General features: G+C 44.5%; 1 long non-coding RNA gene across 1 annotated transcript; it reads left to right on the plus strand.

Annotated features, from left to right (window-relative positions):
* Window positions 1-292: 292 nt before the first annotated feature.
* Window positions 293-21609, plus strand: LOC120842544. The gene is made up of 3 exons (XR_005715947.3): window positions 293-312; window positions 17834-17904; window positions 21436-21609. It is a non-coding gene; the product is annotated as an uncharacterized LOC120842544 (long non-coding RNA).
* Window positions 21610-22169: the final 560 nt, after the last annotated feature.

Here is a 22169-nt window from a genome sequence, read left to right on the forward strand (position 1 = left end):
TGCAGTACAGTGACTGAGAGTTACAGTTTTCTGCCATGCTTCTACAGGTCAAGTTACGGGGAAAACCGTGGGGCCTCATTACTGTCATGCACGTAATACATAGTTAATGCTGTGACCGTGATGGAAGACAACACTAATTGTATCGGCGTCAAAAATTAGCTGGCAATTTTTATTAATTTGACGGAATTTGTTTTTACAGTGAATGTACTTTTTGTCAGGATCCGATGAGCTTGGAATTTGTCTAACTTGACCGGGAATCTCCGACGAGTCCAGCGTGTAATCCACGGCGAAAGGCCTTGTACAGCGCTATTTGTAAGTGCTTTTTATTCTAATAGTCCGTGAGAGACGTTATGATTGGTTATTTTTGTGTTCGAAGTCATGTTTATTTCAATTTTGCTGTTAAAATATGGCTGTCTTCTTGGCGGTAGATGTGTGCTGTAGTAAAGTCCTCCCAGTAGGTCCAAAGCCGAATGCCACCGAGTGTTGAGTTAGTCCTTATTTGCCAAGATTCGCCTTGTTGGGTGTGAGTGGAGTGTCAGTTACGTCACTGCGATATGTGAATGTATTTGCCAGGAATCCCAGGTAGCACACCGCGTCGGCCGGTATCGGGACTACGCCGGCCGGTCCCGGTAACAGGATGGCGGCGCCCGGCCATTGGCGCCGGTGAGCTACCGGCCACGGCCGGCGTCGGGGTTTCGTCTTGCTCACTGGCCAGTTCCGCCGAAGAAGTTACAGTGACTGGCCGGCATCGGGTTTTTGCTGTCTTTGCTGGCCAGTCTTTCTATGGAGGTTCCAGTAACTGGCCGGCATTGGTATTTTGCTGTCTTTGATGGCCAGTATTTACATGGAAGTTCAGTAACTGGCCGGCATCGGCACTTTGCTGTCTTTGATGGCCAGTATTTACACGGAAGTTCAGTGACTGGCCGGCATCGGCGCTTTGCTGTTCAGGCTGGCGAGCCCCGCCATGGAAGTTCCGTTTACTGACCGACATCGTTTTATCTTTTTTTTTTTTTTTGCCGTTTTTACTATGCAGTGATGTCCTCCAGATTTTGACGAACTGTGGCAATTCATGAATAGCGAGTGGAAATATTTGCGTAGATCAATCCTTCGCAAATAACTGCCGACGCTGGTGTATTTGATCCCAGCATGGCAGGGCTGACGTGTTTTATCGCGAAAACGCGAGAAAAAATAATGCGGCGTGGAACATTTGCAGTTCAGGATTCGAGACTCTGACCACCTACGCTATGAAGAATAAATTACACAACACCGAACGACACCTTTTCAGGAAGCTAGTTTAATTTGATGCACTATACTTAAGGTCGGTGGTATACGCACGTGTTTGGCACTGATAAGAAAAATAAAATAAAAACGGTATAGCGGAGAATCCGAGTGAAGAACAACAACCACAATTAAAAAACACGTGGCATGATTGAGCACGGGCTTTGAGTTACAAAAACTATAATTTGCATTACATTGCAGAATCTGGACAAGAAAGAGATGTGTGTTTTGCTTATGACGCTGCGAGATGTACACAACTTTCCTGAGATCATGTCATTGGTGATTTTAATTGAGTGTGAAAATATGCTATTTCAGGCAAGAATCGACTAGTTTCTGTGGTAGCTACGACCATCTAACAGAAATATTTCAAATGTTCACATAGCCAGATGATCTGTCCCCGATAGCTTATGTTATACGACATACCGCACAAAAAAAAGTAAATATAAAAACATTTTTTTTTTTTTTAACACGATAAAACGGGAAACACAAAGGCGTTGTGGGTGTTTACACTGCCGGGTTTGTGAATGTGACCCCTTGGCGCTACAAAACATAAATGTTATCACACCGAACGATACCGTTTCTGCAAGCTAGTTTATTTATCCGCACTGTTCTTCGATCTCAGGAATAAAAACATTATAGGCCTAATAAAAAAGTAAAATTGCGGAGCACAACCTCAATAAGTAAAACCAGGGGGCAGGCGATGGATATCACTGATGTGCCAGAACAAAATTAAGTACTACTTTCCGGAAGTCAGAAAATACGTAGCGCGCTATGAGCTCAGGTAAATAACTGCCTTAAAATAGCGGTATTTTTGTTTTAATAGCGGCTAAAGGTGACCGCCTTCAGACAAACTTCGGCTGCATCACTATGGCAGTTTAATAATAATAATAGTACCTTTATTTTTTCTAACAAAAACAATGTTGAAAAGGTGACTTGGGAAAAAAGCTGTAAAAACAGTTTGACCATTTACATACACATTTTCCCATTTTTCTCTCAATATTCCCATTATTATTAGCTTCTTTACTTCGTTGAAAGCACTTGCGCTGTTTGCGTACTACACCAACCAACCTATTAGCACGGAGGGAGCGATTTATCCCGGCAAACAGGAGGGCCACGGTTTGTGCATTGCATCAACTCGAATTTGGGCTCGCACTTTCCATTTTCACATTCTGAGTGACTTTTACCCTAAAGTAGGGGGCCGGCGACTGCAAAAAACACATCAAATATTTAAAATAATAAAAACAAAAAAAAAACGCGATAAAAAAAAATTAGAAAATTTCCTCTCTAGTGGGATTCGAACCACCGACCACTACGTTACCTGCAGGAAGCGTTAACCACCAGCGCCAAACCGACATACAGAATGTCTGAAGTTTTAAAAGATTATACGTCTGCTGAAGTCGGTTGGACACATTGTGCGCTTAGTTTCGTATTTAATTTTTTGCTACGTGTTCAGGACGCATTTATATTATTGTGGCAATGTTTACATGCTAAATAAGTTATTATTACTGTGTATACTAATGTGTTTTTTTCTTAATTTGCATTGCTGGTCGTTTTATTGCAAGCGTGTTGAAGATTGTTTCCGTCAGTGGTTTCCGTAAAGTCGCTAGATATCCGAGATATCCATTAGAGCCAACCAATGCAATCCAATCCAATCCACAGCCTTTTTTTGCACGTTTGGCCGGGCGTGTGGGTTTTCATATCTCTGTCTTCAGGTCAATTCACCGATTAGTCGTGATGCGTGGAGTTTATCTTAGTTTCAAATGTGTCTAAACAAGAAGGAAGCGACTGTGAGCCGTGGAACTACGTCAAATCTGCTCAACAGCCAAGATCATGGTACGATCGTTCCAAAGTAAGTTCCTTTCTTTGTCTGTTAGGGCAAGGTTATTCTTTCCTCCGTTCAAAATCCTTGTTATTGTCTAGATCGCTTGCTTTTACCAGTATTGCTAATTGTGCGCGAATGGGGTAATGCGAGGCTGTTTTTCTTCGCTCACAAATAGGCTGCATACTCGCTCGAGGTCCATCAGTAGCGGCGGAACTTTTGGGGAGATGGAGGGGGGGTGGGGAAACCGCGGCAGCGCTTGGGCAGCCAGGGCAGCGGCGGGCGCGCGCGGGGGGGGGGGGAAACCGCGGCAGCGGCGGGCGCGCGGGAGGCCCGGCCCGCCGGCGGGTGGAGGCGGAAAGGGGAAGGGGGGTCGTTTGATTGCCTCCCTCCACCGTATTGTTCACTGGTAAACTAGAATGTCTGGAAGAGCGCGGTGCCCTCCGCCTCTATTATTTGTCGCGGGCGTTGGCCGTTGCAGTGGGACAGCATCGGCGACATGGAACTTTGTGGTGTCGTCGGACGAAAATCGGTGTTTGTCGCTCTAGTGGGACGAGGCTTTTAGAGAAAACGTGAATAATTAGCAGATACTGTGAAAACCATACAAGGGGATTATTTTAGGCCTTTATTATTCTTAGTATGGGCGACCAATGTGTCCGCACATCCGTCTGTTACCTGAGCTGCCAAGAAAATTGTGTTTACAGTCTTATGCATATGGGTGGGAGTTAGCACATTCCACTTGGACCTGTTCGAACTTTTGCTAAAGCTCCTTTCGCATTCTTTTTTTTTTTTCTTCTCCAATTTGTGAGTTGGGAGTCTACACTCGTACGTAGTGTATGTATTCCTCTCTTTTATTCCTTCTTTTTTGTTTGTTACTTTTCAGGATGTTCAATCAGAATGAACTCACCACCTTATTACATGGAAAGGCTGTTGTTAATTCCAAAGTGTCGGCAAAACAATCTAGCTGACATCTTTTGCTCACGCCCTGGTTTCTGAAGCTCGCATTCTCCGAACACAGCCTTTCTGATTTCTCTAATCCTTTTTCTTTTATGTTCAATAGATCAAGTTGTGAGTGTGCACCAGTCTGCGTCCTATGTGTTCCTGACCTTTCGTCCTTGTCTTTTTGTGCACTTTTTTCACGTTGGTCCATGATATTTTTTATCTTATATTCTAATCTGTGTTTTCATGTTTATACTTACTGCAGTCCTTACCGAGTAGAAGTTGGCATTCACTTTCGCCATTCTGATGCGAGTGTCCTGAGGCGACACAGAATGACAGCTTCCTCTGCTGAAGGCCAGGCTTCATGGAAGACTGCCAAGGCTCTTCATGGTAAGGTGCTCTATATATTGAGCAATATAATAGCAACTTATTGCTGATAGGATTGTTTTTAACACAGACTGTGTTTATGGACTGGCCTTTAGCAATTACGATGCCACTCACGTGGAATGAAATCCTGTAGAGGAATTGCGCATCCCATTCGTAAGCGGAATGCTGAGTTTACAACAGAAGTGCTTCTGGACTTGCTGCCAGTATTGCTGTGTGTGTTGTGTTTGCATTTTTATTTGTTTATTTAGTGTTCCCAATAATGGCTGAAGCCTTCCCATTGGAAGTGGTAACACACAAACACAAATGAACGGAAAGAGAGGTGAACAGCGCCACTCATGCCGTTCGCCACCGCACCCATTGGTTTTTGATGAGGTTTGCAGTATTGGTCTCTATGGTATTTGGTCATATATCGCACATGAACACAACCAGGGCACTGTGCCTACAATTCAGCACTCGCAAGATTTGCGTTAATACACCCTGCAGCTGGTCGCACTTTCAGAGTCATTTTAATGTTGCAAAAATGAATAATGACATTGGCATATTTCTCGTGCCGAATCCTTCATGCCTGTTCCGAACTCTGATCCCCACGAAATCACAGTAGAGTCGTTTCTGTTGTACAGTAAAACCTCGTTAATTCAACCCCCGCTAATTTGGAAATTTGGATAATTTGAACTGCCGATTCGGTCCCGTCAAACGTATGTATTAGTCAATGGCAGCAAACGCTCATTAATTCAGAGGGAACGCGGCGCACTATCGTAAATTCGGACGAATTCGGCAGGTGGCGCTATCTACCGTCTGTTCCAAAAGGTATAACCGATATCCATCCGAAGTGCGCACTTGATTTTTCCGGTTTTCCCATGGTTTTTCGGTTCTCCGTGTTTCGCACCAGTTTTGCTCTGGATCGCCGTTCTTCAGCGCGTTACTCTCCTGGCAAGGAAGCGGCAGAAGCATTGCTGCAACGGAAAAAGGGTAGCACAAGTGACCGACGACCGGAATGGCAAAATCGCGACACGCGGGGCTATTGTTCCCGAGCGTGCCAATAGCGAGAGTGACAGTCACGTTTTATGCCTCAACGCGGGGATCCTAAAGCCCGCCATTTTAACAACTATCCTATCCCTCAATTTTTCGTCGGCCACCCCCGCATTGTAAAATGCAACGTGACTGGCACTCTCGCTATCGGCGCTCGGGAAAAATGGCGCCGGGTGTCGCGATTTCGCCGCCCCGATTACTGGTCAGTTGTGCTACTCGTTTTCCGTTGCAGCTGTACTAGGCTAAGAATTTAGCGACGAAAGTGGAAATACTGAGGGCCTTGGAGGGCGGCGTCTTTCGACAACTTATGGAAAGTTACGACGTCAAGAGAAGCACTTTGGCCACGTACGTAAAAATTTTGGCCGATATCCTACGGGCTTTTGAGAGCGAGAAGTTCAACGCGAAAGAAAGCGGCCTTGGAAGGTGGTGCACCCGAAACGAGAAGAGGCCTTGCTGTGCTACATTGTCAGCGCACGGGATGCGTAGCTCCGACAGTGCGAGTGCGGTGGAGCACTCGACCGCGCTAAGGAAAGTTGCCGTCTTCGCCCAAGTGTCGTCCAGAAAGCAGGCGGTAATAACAGATTTTTTCTCAAAATAAAGGTGTGTCACAGGGCAACGTTTTCGCGCAGCTTTCTTTGTCCTTTCGATATTTCTACTTTCGGTTAATTCGGACATTTTTGCCGGCCCCATGAGATCCGAATTAACGAGGTTTTACTGTAGTGGCACGGCAGATTCTATACTTGTTTTGCTTCAATCTTTGTAACGGGGACGCTGTAATCCAATTCTACTCATCTCTGATGTATTAGATAGCACCATATTTGCAGAGATAGTCTTCAGATTTTGTAGTTCCAGCAAAATATATTTCAGCTTATAAAATATTTGTTATTTGGCTTGTAAATTTTCAAGCAGATCTAGATTGAAGGCAGCAAATATCTTACCTGCAGTCATGGTATGTGTCCGAAGTATATTGCATTAAAATAATTGACCCAACCTCTTATTTTTGTTTTCAGTGCCTCTAGCGAATTGTGGATGCTAGGATTGCTTTTGTTTGTTTCGCATAATCTACAACACTTTTTTCATCTTTATACTCAGTGCAGCCCTTGCCGAACGGAAGCTAGCATCGACTAGGCCAATTCGTTCCTGCATCATCAGCCAAGCCGAGGATCAGGTCCATGGCAGTCTGCGAAGGTTGTTGATGGTAAGCTGCCTTATATATACAGCTGTGTAATAGCAGCTTGTCCTGGATGACAATTTGAAATGCGTGTTTATGTTTTAGAAAGTGATATTTGCATGGGCATACTTGCAACGTGAAACCTCACCAGGCCTGTTCTGATCTTTCATCCTTTTGAGATTTCAGTACAGCCGTTTCTGCTGCACACTTACTGCCTACTTTGGCCAAGTAGAGACTTGATCCATATGAAGGTAAGCAGGTGATTATCAACTGCTCAGTGCTGTCCGTGGTGACGTCCTCTCCTTATCAGATGACTTACCATGCTTGGTTCGCAAGGCATTTTAAAAGGAGAGCAAGTCCGCTGGTGCATGATGCTCCCAGTACTGAACAGTCGACGATCGCTTGTTCACACTCGTAAAGATCACGACTGTACTTCAAGCTCGGCAAGTGTGACACTTATGTGATTCAGCCAGTGGCTGTGCAGTATAAAACGCGCCCAATTGGCAACTTTAATGCAGTCTTGTGTAGTCCCATTGATGTTTTCTTTTGGCATGCATGATATGTGTTCACACTTTTTTTTCCCTCGCTTACCGATAGTCCTAGCTGTCTGCAGAGAGTGAGTGTGAAACATGCCAACAAGCCTCTAAAGCAGTATGCAGTGCAATTTTGGTCTGTTGTGCAAGCGAGGAAGAAGACTGCTCGTTTGGCTGTTGAGGCTGTGACATAGACATTAGATAGTTTTATCTGAGCATTGTTAGACCTGCTCCACTCAAAAGGAAAGCACCTGCATGCACACAACGCTCAGTCAGCAACGACCAACCGGAGCGCAGATGCCGATGGAGAAGGCAATTCCTGCACCCCTATGGCCACTGCCGACTGAGCGTTACGTGCATGCCTGGTTAATTTCCCGCTCAGTGGCTGAGCTGAGCGGGCCGTAAAAAGCGCTCAGCTAAAACTTTTTCTGATAGGGGGTGGCTGACGCATAGATATTTCAGACAGAGGGATGGCCGACACTGCTCACATCAATTCTCAGTGTGAGCAGCTCTCATCGCAATACGGAAATTATGATTAAAACTTCCTCTACCCGTTTCTGAAGGTTTTGGGACATGTGCTCCTTCCTGGCAGTATTGTCGGGCTAGACATCATTACACCCAGATCCACTCTAATAAATTCTAAGAGGATGAAGTCAGTTGCCACATAACTTGTGCAAAACTAAATCTGGAACTCACTCCTCCTTCCTGTTTTTCACTGTATTGAGAACCTTGTCTCAGTATGTGATGGGTTTGTGAAGGAAATTGGTCAGATAAACAATATTACTTAGAAAATAGATGTCCCATACATATTAACCTGCACCTACCAGCCACTGTACACCACTTCACTACTGATTTGTTATCTTTCTATTGATTTGCCTGAACTGTTCGCACCTGTAGACATCTTAATGATGATAACGAGGGAATGTTTCATCTCATGGGATGTCATATGCTTAAAATAAGTGAGGCTTGCGGGCATTTTAAAGGGCTAGGGCATGCCGATGGAAAACACTCAATGTGAGTTTGATGGTGGACGCTGATAATATAGACTAGTTTTTGTGTAAGTCGCTATTTTTTATTTCATGAAGTCTGCAGATGACTTTTAGTCGTCAAGTTGCCATTATGTGGGAACCGGGGTGTCATACTCTGCAATGCATTACATGTTTACCTGTGTCTACCCAATCTCATTAGTATGTGTACAACGGTGAGCTGTATACGTCAAGGGTATGATTTGTCATTGTCTCAGTAATGCTAATGAATCGCTATGTTTACCTAAAAATGCTGAATGTGGATATCGGGGACTGCACACCTATCGTATCAAACGTCAGTGTTAAACAACATGCCAACTACTCTGCCAAGCTCGCCCGTCTCTCGTCATGCCCTTTTGAATTAAAATAGATGATTTCCACAAGCCTTTCTCTGAAGTGGGCCTTTTTCATACAAATAGCTGACCTTGATTATGAGATAACTGGACCATTTTCGCCCCTTGGTCATCCAGTGTGTTGTTACAGGTGTGTCCCTTAGGGATTCTTGTTTTGATATAGTTTCCAGATTGAAAATAAAATAAAGACAATTAGTGCATTAGCTACAAAAAAATTTCCTTTTACATGGGCTGCTTGTCTCATGCCCTTCACCCCAGTTTGGAATTTCTGGATTGTCACGTCCAGCTGGTATTGATTTACCCTGTCATTCTACTGTGGTGTCGATTCTCTTTACAGGTGCTGTAATGAAGGACTTGCCTTCTCGGGTGCATGGTCGACTTGCGTCACAAGCCGCATGAGAAGTGTGAAGAAAATTTCCTAGGCTAGTGACATGCAGCCTCTTTCATTCAGCGCACTCCTCTGGCGACAAGCGCATGATTACCAGCCGACTGTAGCTTCACTGCAACTGACAATAAACAATGACGGTAACAATTTTGTATGTTTCATTTATTGTTTACACACATTATGTGTTAAAATAACCCTTGTTATGAACTACACCATTTCTATTCAGGTGTGAATTGCACACAAAACCAAATGTTAGCATGGAAAACAACACCGTGAACTGTATGGTTTTAGCCCGCTAGCCTGGGGTCTTGCTGGTATCTTGCGGTACTGCTGGTACTATGCCGGGGATTTGTGCTGGCAGCAGCCCGGGAACTCGCTGGGAAAAAAGACCGGGAACTGTATGGCTTGAGGCCGCTAGCCTGGGGTCTTGCTGGTATCTTACCGTATTACTGGTACTACGCTGGGGGTTTGTACTGGCAGCATCCCGGGAACTCACTGGGACGCCCAGTGCCGGGCGTCCCAGTCAGTCCCAGTCGCTGGCCAGTGACTGGCAATCTCACTGGCCCGTTGTCGCCCCACGGGGCGTTTCCAGCGTCGGGCCAGTAGGATCTTGCCGGCAGACCGGTACCGCCCCATTCCCAAACCAGCGAGTTGTGCTACTTGGAATTATCTTTACTCAACAAGTTTTTATGTTATGTGACTGATTTATTTTAAATTCTTGATTCATTCAAATGTCATGTTCTGTTCAACTGGCATGTTCTTTCGTATAACAGGGTATTTATTGGACTGTTAATTTAGTAGTACATTTGACACTGGTTAGCTGAAGAGGGAGGCTAGCGGTTTGATTTTTAACTTGTAAATAATATGGAGGTAATATGGGTACATTTATGACTACATATTTCTGTGCCGCAAATACCGTAAGTCTTAAAACATTCTTTTTTTTTTGTTTTCAAGTCAACGTAGAAATATAGGTGTGAACTTAAATGGCAAGTTTGTAATTATCAGTTGTTAAAAACACCTGAAAATTTTTTTTTAAATGTCTATTTGGGGCACGCGCGTCAAAAGAAAATTGAAGCAAAAAAAAAACGTTTTATTTTAGAGAAATATTGATGGCGCGAGGTGCCTTGCAATTAAGTCAGTAGTCACCTCCTTTCAACTGCTTCTCTCTTGGCATTCGGGCGTGTGGAGGAGAGGTGGATTGGCTTCGCCTTCACATTGAGGTGGAAAGAACGAATGACCATCTCGTTGAGGTGGAAAGAGCAAATGACTATTCCGTCATGTCATGGACTTTGCCCGCATAATTTTAAATCAATCTTTTGCCGTCAATATTGCTCTAAACATTTTTTTTCGCATAAAGTTAATTCTTTTGACACGCGCGTCCCAACCAAACTGCTTAAACTATTTTTTTAAAGGCCCTTTAAAGCTAGATGAAGGGTTGAGGGTCACTATGTTGTTGCAAGAGTAGGCCTAAGCAATTTATAAATTCACCTTCCTACTATATGAAAAAAAAAAGAAAAAAAGAGCTCTAAATTCGACCTTGCAATGCATGTGCCTGCACCTGCATTCAGAGTGGCGCAACCAGTTCATTCACATGCACCAAGAAATTTAGAGCGCACATCTATTGTGCAGCTAGCTGCATGGTGAAGTGGCACACATGAACAGCTTGCTGACTATCTAGTAGTGTCAAATGTGGCGGAGCTTAAGCAGGCCACAATGCATTCTTTGTTTTAACATCTGGCACATTTATCAATTATTTTAACTCTTGCAAATCACAACCTGTGTGTTCTTGGGTTGGGCTACTTTTATATATATATATATGTATATATATATTTTTTTTTATAGAATTTGGGCATTTTAGTATGTATAATTCTTTATTTTTTTATTAAGGTTAAATGGTACTTTATAACAAATTAGCTCCTTGTAGAGCTGAAATCACATTTAGTCAATGGTCTCCCCAAACTGAGATGTTACATGCATTCGCTAGCTTTTTTTTGTGAAGGTGTAAAATAAACTATAGTATATGGCAGCCAGCACTGAAACACAATAGATTGTTCACACTAATTAATCTATAAAAACTTGGACGATTCCACTTGGACAAATCCAGTTGTTAAGAAATTGCATCCATCCTACCCTTCGGGAAAGTCCGTATAAATATAGAGCTATGTCTTTCGCCACTGTGGGCAGAGGCCAGCTAAATTGCTACCGTTTGGAAGGTGGAGGGGTGATGTGCAGGGAAGCTAAGCCCTATCCCTCTCTCCCATATTGTCTGCTATAATTGTTTCAAATGTCAGAAAAAAAAGGGGGGGGCAACTGCCCCCTCCCCTTGCACCCTTGTCCCGATGCCACTGTCAGGGGGTAATAACTTGGGGATGCCATAAATAAATGCAACCACTTACGGCTGCCATTGCATACAAAGGAGAAAATAGAGAGAGAGGGAGAGCGATGTGGATTATCTTTCTCTTAGGTATTCATGTCAGAAGGGGTACTAATGGTTTTGGATGGTTGCGGCTGAGCGAGATAGCCATGAGTGCTGCCTAAGTGTTCGGTTCGGACTCTTGTTCAATCGGCAAGAAAGCAAGTCCCGTCAACTATTCAAGTATATCCTGCCCGCGGGGGGCACCTGTGAAAGCAGGTGTTTGGAGGGTGGCGTCTCCACGGACCCCGAGCCATGCGGGTTCGCCCGCCCACGTCTGACTGTGCGTGGCTTTCCCGTGTCTGGGGAGAAGGGCATCCTGGTGGTTGAGCCGAGCCCGGGGTAGGTTTGGACCCTTCGGGGCCCCCCGGGTGAGGCAATACACCACTTCGGCCCCCGCTTCTCATAGACGGGAGTCCTGGGAAGGCCCGGCCAGGACGATTCAGTCTAGTCGCCTTTTCTTCTACTATCCCCTCCGATCTTTCACTTTTACCTCTCCTGGTTCTTTTACTTCTCTCTCACTTACCTTACTCCTTTTCACCTCTCTTTGGCGGCAAGGGCTAACCATGAGTGGTGATGGACCTCTGTCTTGACCCACACTTGGGTATAGTTTCCCGGCAGCACTGTTAGCGTAACGTCTCCAGCCAAGCCTTTCTTGTTATGGTGCGTTACCTAACCCCTTGTTGGGCTCGGTGGTGGGCGGTGCACCGCGGATTCTGAACACTCTTTGCCCTCTTATGGCGCCCCACCCCTCTAAACCCCGTTCAGGGCACGCCCTTAAAAGGCGTTGTCTTGAACACAAAACCATTGACAAAGATGCTGAGATAGAATCCTTCACAAAGTTTTTTGTTGTTCACTCTCTTGACGAACAGAAGTCAGTTGCAAAGATGTCACCTTTCATTGTAGCCAAAGTTCTAGAGCACCTTGTAGGGTTTTCCTACAAGGCAAAAAAAACTGTACTCTGGAGACCTCCTTGTGGAAGTAAACACAAAAAAACAAAGCGAAGCACTCCCCAACCTAACCACCATTGTTGACGTAAAGGTGTCGGTGAGTCCTCATCGCACACTTAACACCATTCGTGGAGTTCTCTCTGAGGACGACTTTTTGGACACAAGTGAAGAAGAACTCCTCGAGGGACTCAAAAGTTCCGGCGTTGTTGCTGTTAAACGCATCATGTTTTGGAAAAATGGTGAACAGGTTCCTTCCAAACATGTTATTTTGACCTTTGAAAAGCACATACTCCCTGAGACCATCAAGGCAGGATATCTGAACTGCCGCATTCGCCCTTACGTCCCCAACCCCCAGCGGTGCTTCCGTTGCCAACGTTTTGGTCACGGAGCACGCAGCTGCCGAGGAAAGGAGACATGTGCAAAGTGTGGTAGTCAGGGCCATGTTTCTGACATTTGTGAGGAGGCTGTGGCCCACTGTGCTAATTGCGGTGGACCACACCCCGCTTACTATCGTACCTGTCCCTCGTTTAAACAAGAAAAAGACGTCCTTACCATTAAAGTGAAGGAGAACCAATCGTATTCAGAAGCAAAGAAGCGATTCTCCTTTGTGTCAAAGGGGAGTTTTGCCGACGTGGTGCGCAGGGGCCCAGCACAACGCTCGGAGTCGAGGGCCACCCAGGTCTCTCCCGAGATCTTGGCGGCCGACCGCAGGGCCCCAGCTCCCCAACAGAGGCAGCGGCAGCTTCCCCCAGTCCCTGGTGGTAGCACGCGTGCTGCCCTTCCATCCAAGGACAGGCCGGCAGCAGCCGCGCCTTCCCCCTCTCCTAGGTCCCCTCCTAGGGAGGAGCGAGCTTCTCGCTCCTGCTCGGTGGAGAGGGTCCCCCTACCGAAGGAGCAGCATGGTACCCATGCAGCTCCTGTGAAAGGAGGTGTCAAGACGAGCTTGGGTGACCCCTCGCCCAGCTCGTCCGCCACTCCCCCATCCGGTCGTGGCCGGGGTTTTCCCCCGCGCGTGCCAGGCCGGACCAGCTCCGTCGTACTCCACCCATCGGACACTTCCCAGGACATGGAGATAACAACTGATGCTGACAGTCAGTCTACTCCTGGGTCCGACCAGGATGGTATGGAATGGGAAACACCTTCTCGTAAATCTAAAAAGAAGCAACCTGTAGTAGCGCCCAAGTGATGACCCCAATAGCTGCCGTATTGTGGTCACATCTTCCGCCTAGCTTGAGTTGGCTCTCTATAGCTTTATATATGTTGCTAGGTTTTATCTCCTTATATTTACATATTTACACACTTTTTTAATAGATGACGAAGTTACATTTTATGCAATGAAACTGTCGCGGTATTTTAAGGAATATTGATGATGTCAATCATTTCATGGATGATCTTCGACCCATCGCTCTTGCCTTGCAAGAAACCCATCTTCACTCTAATTCTTTTAACATTTTAAGACGTCACCAGGTTTTTAGGAAAGACCGTCCCGCTTCCACTCCTTCTGGTGGCGTTGCAGTGGTTGTGCAGAGAGGAGTCGCTTGCTCTCAAGTTCCGCTCCGCACACCTCTGGAGGCTGTTGCAGTGCGTCTCCTTGTGGACCGCCTTGTAACGCTTGTTTCTTTATACTTACCACCAAATGTTCCTTTGAATATTCAAGAGCTGCAGGGACTTGTAGGACAGCTTCCTCAACCGTTTTTAATTTTGGGTGATTTTAACGCTCATCATCCCATGTGGGGTAGTACCCGTCAGGACTCCCGTGGCAGTGTGATTGAACGTCTTTTATTGTCTTCTGGGCTGTGTCTTCTTAACGGGAAAGAGCCAACTTTTTTTAGTGCGGCACACAACTCATTCACATCTATTGATCTTTCTATCGCTTCACCTTCATTACTTCCTTGCTTTTCATGGAAGGTTCTCCATAACCCTTTTGGAAGTGATCATTATCCTATTGTTTTAGAAAGTGCTGTTCCATTGCCTAATCTTTTAAAGCTTCCCCTAGGTGGAAATTAGACAAGGCCGACTGGACGCTTTTTAATCTTCACTCCACTTTAGATCCTTCGATTCTTTCTTCTATGTCCCCTGAGAACGCTACACTTTATGTTACTGAGCAGATACTAAAGGCTGCTCAGCAGTCCATTCCACAAACATCTGGTAATATACCAAAAAAATGTAAACCTTGGTGGAATAAGGAGTGTGCCACAACCCGGGCAGACCAAAATAGGGCATGGGGCAGATTTCGCAGATACCCCACTTCAAGCAACCTTGTTGAGTTCAAGCGACGAAAAGCCAAGGCTCGTTGGACAAGGAAGCAGGCAAAGCGGAAGTCGTGGATAAAGTATCTCTCTTCTTTAACCAGCTTTGTCCCAGCCAAGGAGGCCTGGGACAGATACAGGAAAGTAAATGGGGATTACAGGTGCTTTGCCATTCCAACGTTTAATGCTCCTTCGTCACTAAAAGATATTGGGAACATACTCGGGGAACATTTTTATAATTCATCTAGTTCGGCCAACTACAGTGTTACCTTCGAACAGTTAAAAGCTCGTGCGGAACGACAAAAGCTTGTCATGTCGGGAGGAAACTCAGCATCCTATAACCAACCATTTTCGCGATGCGAGCTTGAGATGGCTCTTAATGTGACAAAGCTCTCTGCCCCTGGTCCCGATGGAATTCATTATGAAATGCTGCGCCGCCTTTCCCCAGAATCCCTTGAAAACCTTCTCCTGTTTTTTAATCTTTTGTGGGAAAAGGCATGTTTCCCTCAGGCTTGGAAACACGCACATATCATCCCACTCCTAAAGCCTAACGAAGACCCCTCACAACCATCAAGCTATCGCCCAATTGCTCTCACAAGCTGCCTTGGGAAAACATACGAAAGGCTTATAAACAGGCGACTGGTCTACATGTTAGAAAGACAGAGGGCCTTCGATAACTATCAATGTGGATTCCGCCAAGGTCGATCTACCCTTGACCACTTAGTTCGCCTGGAAACTGTGATACGTGAGGCATTTGTAAACAGGCAGCACTGTGTTGCGGTTTTTTTCGACTTTGAAAGGGCATATGATACAGCGTGGAGGTACGGGATTCTCCGAAACCTGTATGCCTGTAATATCCGGGGCCGTCTGCTGCAAAGCATAAAGGAATATCTTACAGACAGGACTTTCCAAGTTCGTCTTGTCTCAGCCCTATCTGATTCCTTTGTTCAAGAAAATGGAGTCCCTCAAGGGGGTGTTTTAAGTATAACTTTGTTTTTGCTAACAATGCATTCACTCGCACGACTGCTGCCACCCTCTATTTCATATTCTCTCTATGCTGATGATATACAGATTTCATCATCGTCCTGTAACCTTTCTAGTTGTGAGCGCCAGTTGCAATTAGCCATAAACAAACTGTCCAAGTGGGCCGACGAAAATGGGTTCAAGTTCTCTGCTTCAAAAACGGTCTGTGTTCCTTTTTCTTTGCGTCGCGGGCTGTCTTTGGATCCATCCCTGGAATTCAATGGAACACCTATTCCAGTTAGAAAGGAGCACCGATTTCTTGGTGTAAAATTCGATCAAAAACTTAACTTTATTTCCCACCTTAAAGCTCTGAAGCAAAAATGCCTTCAGTCCACAAACCTTTTGAAAGTTTTATCTCACAAGTCTTGGGGGTCTGATAGAAAATGTATCCTGCAGTTATACAACGCCCTTGTACGATCCCGTCTTGACTACGGTGCAGTAGTGTATGGATCGGCTCGGCCCTCTGCCCTTAAAATGTTGGACCCAGTTCACCATCTCGGCTTGCGACTGGCAACAGGAGCCTTCCGGACGTCGCCCGTCCTCAGTTTGTATGCAGAATCCAATGAGCTGTCCCTGAACAAACGACGTACATATCTTAGTCTAACGTACGCTTACAAGATTCTGGCCGACCCACAGCATCCGACGTACTCTTCACTTACAAGGTCAAGGTTCTTTCGCCTTTTTGAAAATAAACCAAGCATTGTGACACCGTTAAGCTTCCGTATTGAACATCTTCGCACTTCTCTGCACCTTCCTCTGGACCAGGTCAGCCTCGTTAGGAGAGTCAACGGTATTCCACCTTGGAAAGCACAGCGAGTTGAATCTGACTGGTCATTTGCGAAGTTCAACAAGCACGGCATTTCCCATGCGGTAATTAAGTAAGAGTTTGGTGAACTGCAAACTAAGTATGATGGGTATCTTCATGTTTATACAGATGGTGCCAAGACCTCTTCTTTTGTCGGTTGCGCTGTATATTCTGAATGCTTCTCCAAGGTTCAACGACTCGATTGTGTTGCCAGCATTTTTACTGCGGAGCTCTATGCGGTATCAATGGCGATCGAATGCATTATCAATAGGAAAATACTGAGGGCGGTCCTGTTTGTTGACTCTCAAAGTGTGATTCTTGCAGTTTGCTCTCTTAAAGATACTAAAAATATGCTTGTACAACAGATTCAATACAAATTTAACACTGCTTTGCATGGAGGTCAAAATATAAAATTTTGTTGGGTACCCAGTCACACTGGCATACAAGGCAATGAAGAAGCCGACAAGCTTGCAGGGTCTGCCGGTAACCTTCCACAATCTCTGTCCTGCTTACCCTATCAAGATATTAAGCCCTTGGTGAAGTCCTCGATTCTTCATTCTTGGCAATTGGAATGGGACATGGATTGCGGTAACAAGCTTCATGTTACCAAACCGGCTTTGGGAGTTTGGGAAAGCTCTTCATGCAAGAGCCGACTTCATGAAACGTTGTTGTGCCGTCTGAGAATCGGACACTCTTTTATAACCCATAGGTATCTGCTTTTGGGAGAGCATCCACCAGTCTGCGATCAGTGTGGTGATAGGCTCACTGTTTTGCATATCCTGTGGTTGTGCCCTGGCCTTGAGCCCAAGCGCCGCATTCATTTTTCTGAATTTTTTCAACATCATAACCCATTTCATCCTGCTCTCCTTCTGGGAGAGAATCATCTGGTCTCTTTTGAACGAGTAATTGAATTTCTTGGTAGTATAGGCCTTTTACACCGATTATAGCTTTTTGGTTTTCCGTTTTGTAAAACCCGTTTTATAGTAAGGACCTTCAATTAGTTTGGCGCAGATGGCCTCGTACCTATTGCGCCATAAACCCCCAAAATCAATCAACAAGTATATCCTATGAATGGCTCTTGGGATTTTTGAAAATGGTCTATTGTCTTTCAAATTAGTGTGCTGGTATTAACTAAGGGCACTTAGCAAGCTGTTTACTCATTTTTAATATTGCTGACTTTACATTAAAGCTGGTGAACTTTCAGCTTTCTGCAATGCATAGTTTTTTTTATTAGGTCCAAAAAAGCTGGGTATATCTTTCTTGATTGGATTCTGCATTATTGTGATCATTCAGCTGTGTTGAATGAAACATATGGGTTTCTTATCCCAGCCTTGATATTTATTTTTATGCAGTCGGGGGGTGGTGGTCATTCAATGGCCTTGACTTCATAGTGTTTTGGCATAGAATTTTAGGAATTATTGCCATATAAGAATACACTTTCCAACAGAAAACTAAGCAACCTCATTCTTTGCAGCTCCTGCCATGGAGGTGGTAAAGAGCCTGGCAGCCCTGCTGAAGGATTCACCAGCTTCTCTCATTGAGAAGGTATGGTATACCATTCTGACATAATTTCTAACCTCTTAAACAAAGTGAAAACTAACTCACATATCAATTTCAGTATGCATGGTAACTCAGAACCCTGCTCGCAGGTACCTTTGAAGCAAAAGCAGCCAGGGAGGCTGTTCTAAGAGCAGCCTCTTTGGTATCTCGTAGAAAAAAAGAAACCTGCAGTCTAACAGAAATTCATCATCACCAACTTGAAGAACACACAAAAAGCATCGAAAGAAATCAGAAGAGTAGCTTTAAAAAGATGAAGTTGTTTAAAAGCTCGGTTTGCCAAAAAAATTTAAGAAATATTAGAATGTGACTAAATATGGTGAAGGAGATGTTCAAACACTTGCTCTGCACCTGTTGCTGGGCACACAGGCAGTATTGGTCTTATGCCTTCGGCCTCTATAAAAGATGCTCTAATAAAGCAACAAGCAACAGTGTTTTATATAGGCATGTACTACCTCAGCAGACTCCGAGCATACCGAGATACATACAATAAAATGCAAATAAGCCTGTCGTACTTATTTGGTAATTCTGGCAATTTATAAAGACAATGTGGTGTGAAGTGGGGAAAGAAAGTTTAGGCTTCAATCTTTGAGCTAGTTGAAAGGCCAAACTTATAGCAAAAGGCAGGATATGGTGTTGTTGCTGTTATTGTGTGCTGGTGTAACATGAACAAATATTTTCATGTACAAATTCTCACTTTACTGAAGTGTCCCTTTAATGGTGTGCTACTTGATGTGCTATTTGCATTGTGTTGTATTTTTCTGGGCCCACGAGGGGGCCACATATATTGCCGCGCATGATGTGGTGGCCGAGTGGGCACCACTCTTGGGTGTCATGCAGAGGTCCTGGGTTTGAATCCCGGGACCACTGCAGTTGCTTAATTACTCGAAAAACCCGTGGTTCTAGAAATTTCTAGAACATTGTTGTTTGTTCTAGAACAGAATGTTCTAGGGCCAAATGTTTTAGGGAAATGTTCTGGAATTGGGAACAGACTATAAGAACAGCCCCGCGTGGTCAGTCTATTGCCAGCGCTCGACTCTGCTGTCACACCGACATTCGATGCCTGCGACGCATGTTCTCCTTCTTTGTTTTGGGCACAAACGTTTCTTAAACGTCTATTTTCCTCAGTTTATCTTCGCTTTGTCACCTGTTATATGCTACAATATAGACGCTTTTACTGCACACCAGATTTGGGACACTATAACAGCCTTGTAGGTTTTCACCGAGGTGCCCAGCCACTGAAAAGGGCAATAAGGAACCCAAACAAAGTCCGAATTAGTGATGTCTAGAAAGTCAATAACCTATCGTGTGACATGTAAAGTGAAATGAATGAAGTTAAATTAAACAAAATGTGAAGATCAGTTATGGTGACACCTACGCACACCTGCCTGATAGCATCTCTGTACACTATTTATTTTGGCAGGCACTAATTGAAAGCTTTATATTTGCCTTCTGTAAACTATTTTCATATTCTTTAGATTTCTTTTTGCTTGTGTGCATATGCATTTAAGAAATATTTCTGGCAAAAAACATAATTATTTGAAGTGCAGTAATTCTGTAATCAAGACTTGGTAGTATCTTGTAGTAATTAACGCCCTGTGGAGATGTATTTGCTAACTTTTTTTTCTTGGAATATAACTGCAATCAGTTGCTATAAAGGGGCTTTTGAGCCCACTGAGTCCACACCCATGTCTCAATGAGAACTTTCTCATACTTTACAAATGTCTAAAAAGTCAGCACAGGACACTTCGAGTACCCATCCCAGACTGACCATCGAGTTAATTGGGTTGCTCTTCCAAGTTCATCATGCAAAAAAGTGTGGAAAAATACGAGGGCGACATAGAAGAAACACGGGAGTAGCACTGACTATCAACTGACAAATTTTATTATGAATACATATAAAAATGTCCCTTCAATCTGTGGCAGTGCGATCCCGTGCTAGGATATCACATGACTATTAATAAAAGCATAATGACAGGGAATAAAAAGTTAGCCCAAATCTAAAAATTTGATCCCACTTTCTAGCAGTGCCAATGAAGGTTGACTGATGTAGGTGGCTGTTATCTTTTTTATTTGCTAGAAACTGCTAGAAAGTTAGAGCACATTTTTAGGCTTGGGCTAGCTTCTTATGACTGCTCTCGATTCCCTGCCAGCCGTGCAAGGCGCTTGCATCGGCAATTGGGCCGGCGGTAGAAATGTTTCGGCTCACTTGCAAAGCATTGGTGTCATAGGAAACTCTGCAACTGAACCATAAAGTGCTTCTAGTGACATTGCTCAGAACAACCTAAGGCATGGGCTCATATATGCAAAAATGGCCAGGTTAAACAATTGGTTGGTGAGAAGTCAAGAAAAATTGACTGTTTAGGTGTCCTAATATCTTATCGCAGTTGCCATTATTTTTAGATTCATGCCTTTCTGTCACCGGAAAGATTCTCATAGTATAGCTTCAATCATAAAATGGATATTTGATACTGTGATATCTTCCCTTTTTAGCTTTTGTCATAAGATCATTAGCAAGCCCCTTTATTATAGCTTGTTTATTCAAACAGTGGCATTTAATTGCCTGATCTGTAGCATTTCTAGCTTTGATGTGAGGGGCAAAGTGAATGGAAGAACACCTCCTCCTTCTCCCCCCCTTTCCACCCCAGTTTTATTTTATATTATTTTTTGCCTTGTAAATTCAGGGTGTCTAGTGACCTGGAAAACTGGGCATTGTCAGGAAAATTTTAATTACCGGAAAAAAATCTGGGAATTGTCAGGGATATTGTCAAAAAGTGAGCCCAGTCAGGGAAAATGAGTCAGAAACGCTATTGAGCGCCCTGAGCAAAAACTTGGACTTGGGGGCAGAAAAATGGGCAATAAATTATGCTTAGAGCGGTGTGTGGGCTCTGCTCGCCCGATGTAGAGGGCTCTGCTCACTCGATGCAAAGGAAACAACCGACACATCCAGTTTGAGCCTTGTATTGGATTGGATTGAGGGCACGATACTAGGCTGTGTCCAGTTAGAGCTTCTAGATTTAGTAACAAATGGGAAAGCCGCAGACACCAATCCAATCCAAGCATTAAGCCGAAAGTATTTGAAAGTGTGCATCTGGCGGCCATGCTGCCATTCGGTTATTAACGGGTATGGTTGAGCGTTGGTGTTTTCATTGTGTTTCCGGAAGTCGCCTCTTACTGAAAATGTCGGCGGCAAGAAAGTGCTCTTTTAACCCGGATTGGACAAACTCGAATATTTCGGTATACGCAAGTTGGATTAAGCCCATGCAAAATGATGCTCACAGTGCTCAATGCTCAATGCCTTGTGTTGTAATGATCTCATATATTGAACCGCCTCTACAGAGGTCAGGGAATTTCACCTGAAATTTTCAGGGAAAATCTGGAAAAGTTGGGGAATATCGAAATAATAATTCGCTAGACACCCTGAAATTGCTGTAATTACGCCGAGGAGATTGAGTAGACTTTCTTTGGTAATTATCTTCCTTTCGAATACTACAAATTGCCCATGTTTGTTCTTCACAGGAGGAGGATCATGTCCACCCAGCCTTCCCTCTGATGCAAGTCAGGGGAGGGGCCTCAAGTTCACCACTCAGAGTGGTGCTGGAGGACTGCTCCTTCGAGGTAACGGACATTGTGGCCGGTATTGCGCTCATTCTTGCGCTATACTGGGTCCATGACATTTCCTGCTGTCCAAAAGCATCCCGGTCACTTGCTGTGATTGGCAACGTCATTGGCTTGACCTACAAGACCAAGCCATTCTTGGTACAAGATTTAATTTCAAAACTGGAAGATTGAGATCTTAAATGAGTGTATTTTTTTACATGTACATTAAAATCTGTTTTTTTAACGAGCACCGTATTACTGTTTTCACTCGACCTTGTATGAGGGCCTGTATGGGCACCCTCTGAAAAGGCTTAAGCAACACCTTTCGTGCTGCATTCCACCCGTTCCTACAATCCATCGTCCTGTGAGCACATGCAGAATTCTCTTCGGACATTCGCATCCGTGCATTCCGGAGTGTTGAAGCTGTGAACAAGAAATGCCCATATTCGAGGGAAATAAACACCTTGCTTAAGGGGTTCAATGTCCTGGAAGCTCTTTGTTTGCCCTTCTATAGAGTTCAGGCACACTACATGAAAGGGAAAAGATAACACCTAACAGAGTGTACTTTTAGCTCTGACGTAGAGCTTAATTAACACTTCTTATGGAGCTGAAGTTACCCTTTACGAGGGAGTTAAAATAACTCTTGGCATGAG

Source organism: Ixodes scapularis, unplaced genomic scaffold (assembly GCF_016920785.2).
Source record: "Ixodes scapularis isolate PalLabHiFi unplaced genomic scaffold, ASM1692078v2 ptg000830l_1__unscaffolded, whole genome shotgun sequence".
NCBI lineage: Eukaryota > Metazoa > Arthropoda > Arachnida > Ixodida > Ixodidae > Ixodes > Ixodes scapularis.